This window comes from Fukomys damarensis, unplaced genomic scaffold (genome assembly GCF_012274545.1).
Source record: "Fukomys damarensis isolate Sample0158 unplaced genomic scaffold, DMR_v1.0_HiC HiC_scaffold_39, whole genome shotgun sequence".
Lineage (NCBI taxonomy): Eukaryota > Metazoa > Chordata > Mammalia > Rodentia > Bathyergidae > Fukomys > Fukomys damarensis.
Window position 1 is genome coordinate 90215979 of NW_022900951.1, and position 5715 is coordinate 90221693.

Here is a 5715-nt window from a genome sequence, read left to right on the forward strand (position 1 = left end):
CTTAGAAAACTCTGAAAAGAATTTGTAGAACTCAATTATAATTTAACCAAATGTCTTAGTTTTTTATCCCTTTGGTACAAAAGTTTATAGTTGCATTTCATATTCCATTATAATTACATGGTCTAGTGTATTTCAGGGTATTCGGATGGTATCAAAGATGTCCTTTTCTAATGAAAACATTAAAAAAATACAGTAAGTACATCTCCAACAAGTAGCATGAGGAACTAGTCACACTTTTGGATTCCCCACTTTTTATTTATTTATTTATTCATTTATTTATTTATGTTTCTCATTGAGTTTATTGGTACATTTTAGGTATACAGTACAGTTACATTCATCATTGGGATCTTGTACCTTTACATGACAGGTCTTGGTTCTCAATTTTTTCCCATACCCCTGCCCTTCCTTCACCCCCTCCTACCTTCCCTATTTACAATCCTTTGTTTCCATTTTTTTTATTTTCTCATATTTTTCCTTTTCCCTTATTTCCTTTCCCCCACCCTTCCCCTGCTTTTAAATACAAGTATATTATTCACCAGAGCGAAGATAGAGGAAGCTACAGCATTTTAAAGTTATTTCCCAAAAGCCATTTAATGGATAGAACTTTGGGCTCATTTTATTTTTCCTTCCTTTTTTTCCATCTTTTTTTCATAAAGTAACTTTCATTATTTATATTCTGTACCATCATTTTTCAGTGGATTCAGATTAGGTGGGAAGGAGCTGCATGATTTTAGTGAGATCACTGATGGAAACTGATTTCTTTTGGATCATGCTTCTTCTTACTGTTAAATCACATCTAATGTCAAATTTTAAATTACATTTCACAGCTCCATTATCAAAGCCACTCATATCCAACAGGCCTTTATCATCTGGTCCTGGAACTGTAAAATATTTTATGTCATTTCACAATCGATTCACCTGGAATATCCATTTTCGTTCTATATTCTCTCAGAGCAACAAGAGGATGCACATTTTCTGCAAAGGTCTTATTATCAGTTAATACAGTGAAGACATCATCAGCTGTGTTCAGCTTTTGAGCCCCTATCATTTGAAAAGAGCAATCAGTTCCTCTGTTTGGGATCAGATTCATAGACATTAAAACCTGTTGTAAAGTCATATCTTTAGTCACAGAACGTGGTACCATTTCATGTGAAAAAGCAATTGCATAAGAATCTTTTGCTTGATATATCATGTACAGGTACAAGATCCCAATGATAATTGTAACTATTGTTTGGTTTAAATGTACCAATAAATTTAATGGAAAAAAAGAATATTTTTCTTCTCCTGTAACAACCATGCACATTCCTACAGCAACTGTGCTAGCATTGAGTATACTATCCAAAACTCTTTGGTTTATTAAATCACTGACCTGGACAGTCAGCAAGAAATGTTTTCCAGTCAGCTCATCTGTCCTAAATATTTTATTAAAGGCAGCATCTATCCAATGCTTTCAAGATTTCTTCATCAGGGTACCACTTCAGTTTTCCTAAGTCCATGGCCTATTCTGGAAGTTTCTAACTTGATTGGGACATGAAATGGATGTATACAAGCCTTTTTTAAACAGTTTTTCATTACATAGTTTTTCAAATACTAAAGATATTACTAAATTTTCTGGTTCAAGTACTGACTTAACATTTGTTTTCCCTAGATCTCTTAGTATTGCAGTAAGGCATTTTATTTAATAAAGACCCCCCACACCTCTTTAGACTTCACGTGATTTGTAAGAAGATGTTCCATAACTAATCTATGTTCTTCTATTAGATGAGTGCCTTCCAGTTCATCTTTTGTGCACTTCACTTTTTCTATAGCCTGCAGATATTTTAGTAATTTTTCAGTTTCCACAGGAAGTGCTTTTTCTTTATACAATTCATAAATTCTTTTAGCCCTTTGTAATATATTTGATCACAGTGGGAAGTCCTTTATTTAAGATGTGATAGTCTTAAGATAACTTCGTGAGACCAGACACTTTTTGTTTATATTTTCTAACCACGCCACCTTTTTTTGTTGTACCAGTCTCTAACAGCCTTCTAGAAATCACAGCCCCACACACCACTTTTGATGCTTTCCTTCAGATCTTTCTTAAATTGGATAAAAGATGTGTAGGAATTTACACAAACTTCAGAAACAGCTTTAAATGCTGCTTGTTTTGTGCTTATGTCAGAACACTGGGAACAAATGGCAAGTGCAAAGAGCAAAGGCTTTTACTTTGAGGTTCTACCTTCTTGACTAAATGACTTTATTTCTTGTATCACTTTGTATCCTCTGCCATCTTTAATCTAACTAAAGCTTCAGAATTTTCAAGGCCCAGCTTCTGTTCTTTGATATAAGTACCACCTTCAGAACCAAAACATAAGAACCAGTGTAGTTGATTCATTTCAGTGACTAGTCATACACATCCACCATCAGAATTGGCTATTTGCTTTTCATTCAGTAGCTGCATTTGGTTTACAGATTTTTCCATTTTTCTTTTCTTCTAGGAAATCTTTACCTCACAGTCAACCCTTTGGACCTGCAGTTCTGCCACAAGAATCCTTGCACAGGGCTAGGAAATAACAACAGGCAGTGGCCTGACAAGTGGGGACAACTCCAGCTCCACAGTTGCTGGGCTTTCCACATTTTCTGTTTCTTAACTAAGAAGTCTTATTGATAGAATTGTCATAAAATGCCAAGGCTAAGGGAGAAATTTGAATGAATCTAGTCAAAATATCTGTCAGAAGTGGAAAATTAAAACAATAGTATGATACTTCATGTTATATAGGCATAAATGGACTTCATTTTAGAATGCACATAAAAAATTTCAAAAAGGAGTAATGATTCTGTGTTATGAAAATAATAGTGCCAAAAATCATTTATTAGTAACACTAGAATATTTTGAGAACAAAGACTGATTAATGAGTTATTAATGATAAATTTCATACATAAGATGGAAGTCAAACATGTTATTTGATGAAAGACAAATGAATTTGTATATTCTTATAGTTTGTTTTCAGTATCTCAAGCCTAGCTAAGTAAGTTATAGGCAAAGGGGGTAGCATGACAGCAGTTAAGCATGTGGGAAATGCAGTATTGAAATACTGCACCAGCACCATTTTAAAATTTGGGTATGATTAGAGAAAAATTAAAAATGTAACAAAATTTATTTTAATGAAAATGTAGCTCTCAGAACTATTTTAGGTAAATTACAAACCTATTGTATTTATTATTGCATCTTTGATTTCTCATCAAGCATAAACCCATTAGAAACTCATGTATGGTCCAGGTCTTCACCAGCTACTTCAGTTAGACTATTTATAAAATAGTTTAAATCTGATATCGATTTGGGAAATAGAGCAAATAACATCTCTTAGATAACAGAGCATGCAATGGATGAGTTTTGAATGTGGTCTTGGTTTGGGGTCCTGATTTTTGTTTGCAGAGTTTTCTAATTGATATAAAGTCTCGTAAATGTTTCCTTATAGCACATTTTCCATTTTGTATCTGAATTTTGTGTATCTCAAGGATGGCTTATGGGATAAAACATTTTTAACATTATCACTTCTAGAACATTTGCTGGTTTGTTAAATTGAATAGTAGGCTCCCTTTTTATACACTGCATCTGAATTCTTAAAGATTTCGAGTCTTTGTCTAATAACACTAAGTTAAAATATATTTGCCTATGATTCTTACAATCTAAAGCAAAATATTTATGAACATTCAAATAGTCATTTTATAAATTGATAGTTATTATATTGTTTAGATCTATAAAGATGTATAAAAGATTATACATGCACATACTATTATCTCCTTTTTACAGAGAGGGTAACTAGGGTTTACAGATGTTAACAAACATGTGATACTACAAATCTAGTAAGTAACATATCTGATATGCAAGCCCAGGTGGATTAAATCCCCAAAATTTGATATGGTACATTGATAAGAAAATATAATTAAATTTTTAAAAATGTCTTACTCAGAATTCAGGAATTGAAACAAATGTTTATAAAATTTAATTATGAAAAGTTGCATGTATTATATCTTTTTAATCCTATTAGCTTGGGTTATTGCCCCCAATTTACAGAAGAAGAAACTGAGGCTCAGAGAAGTAAAGATTATCTCTAATGACATGGCTCCAGGACAGGTGGGTTAGATTTCTGTTATTGTAACAAAATGTATGACATAAGTCAACTTACATGACAGTTTTCTAAATCCCTAACACAAAAGAAGAAGTATTTGTTTAAGTCATGGTTTCAGAGGATTCAGCCCATCATGTGGCTGTGTTGCCTTTGAACCTATAGTAAAGCAGCAAATCATAGCAAGAGAATGTAGTGGATAATACTGTTCACATATGGCCACTTGGAGTTAAAGAAAGAGGAAGGAGTGAAGTTCCATTGTCTTTTTCAGGGTCATGCCCCCAATGACTTAACTTTCTCCAAATTGACCCAAACTCTTAAGGGTCCACCACCACCACCAAATAAGGCATGGGTTGGAGACCAATCCTTCAGCACTTATCCAAACCATAGCAATGAGTGTGCCACTTCTAGGATCCGCTGACCTTCAGTAGATGCTGTGCCTAAATTCAATATTTCAGAATCAGTTGGAAAATTAAAATTAATCATTCTTTTCTCTTTGTGATTTCAGCAGAATAGAAATATATTTGAATGGCATTACTTTTTAGATTTACATGTCTGCAAAATTCTCTTGCATTCAGAGTTGGGGGTTTGAATTCTTCAGTGGATTAATCTATTCATAAGCTCACATCTACTATGCTGTTAAAAGATCGGGCCTGGACAGAAGGAGAAAGATACTGAGGGTATGAATTGGATGAATACCATCTCATCCCTGGCTCAACCTTTCTCTCTGTGCTTCCTAGTTTCCATGAACTGATCAGCTTCCCTTTGCCATGCCCTTTTCTGTATTGAAGTCAGTTGGCCATGAACTAAATCCTTTCAATCATGACACAAATTAAATCTTTTATCTTTTAAGTTGTAAATGTCAGATACTGTGTCCAGCAATGGCAAAGATAACTATTATAGATGATCTGTGTTGAAGTGTCCTGGAAGTAATTTCTGTAAATGCAGACAGGAGCTCTTCCTAAACATTCCAACAATTTTTAAACTATTACCTAAAATGGGTTATTCAAATTGTTTACCTTACTGATAAAAAAATGTAGCAATGCTCTAGGAAGCCTTATGGAATTTGTTGCCTCAGTAGCCCCTTGTGAGTCTTAGAGACCTTAGTTTGGTATTTGAAACCACTACAAGGCATATATTACAATAAATAACTTGATCAGCAATATTGTGGGCAGTGGTTAGATTAAACCATGACAATAATTGACAAAATAACCAAGATTCCTTCCCTCAACCCCGCTCTTGGAGGTACAAATACTTTTCATAAGAATTTAAGTTTACCCCTACCATATATGACATATGTAAAGTTCAGAATATTTCTGTTAATACTATCTGTTCTTAATACCAAATGTAAACTCTCTGATATACATGATTGTTTTATTGCAAGGAATCCATGCTCAGTGACCTAAGGTTAACTGAAATTAGATAGATAGATAGATAAATAGCTAGATAGATAGATAGATTATATATAGATAGATGTACTACATATACAATTATAAAAATATAACTTGTATATAATTTTAAAAATTCCATAGTTCTATATATTTTATGTATAGTTTTATCTAATTTCATTCTGAAGTGATGGAAGACAGATAAGTGATTGCCTTTG

General features: G+C 33.3%; 1 pseudogene; it reads right to left on the reverse strand.

Moving 5' to 3' along the window:
* Positions 1-785: 785 nt before the first annotated feature.
* Positions 786-2461, reverse strand: LOC104847612 (annotated as a pseudogene).
* Positions 2462-5715: the final 3254 nt, after the last annotated feature.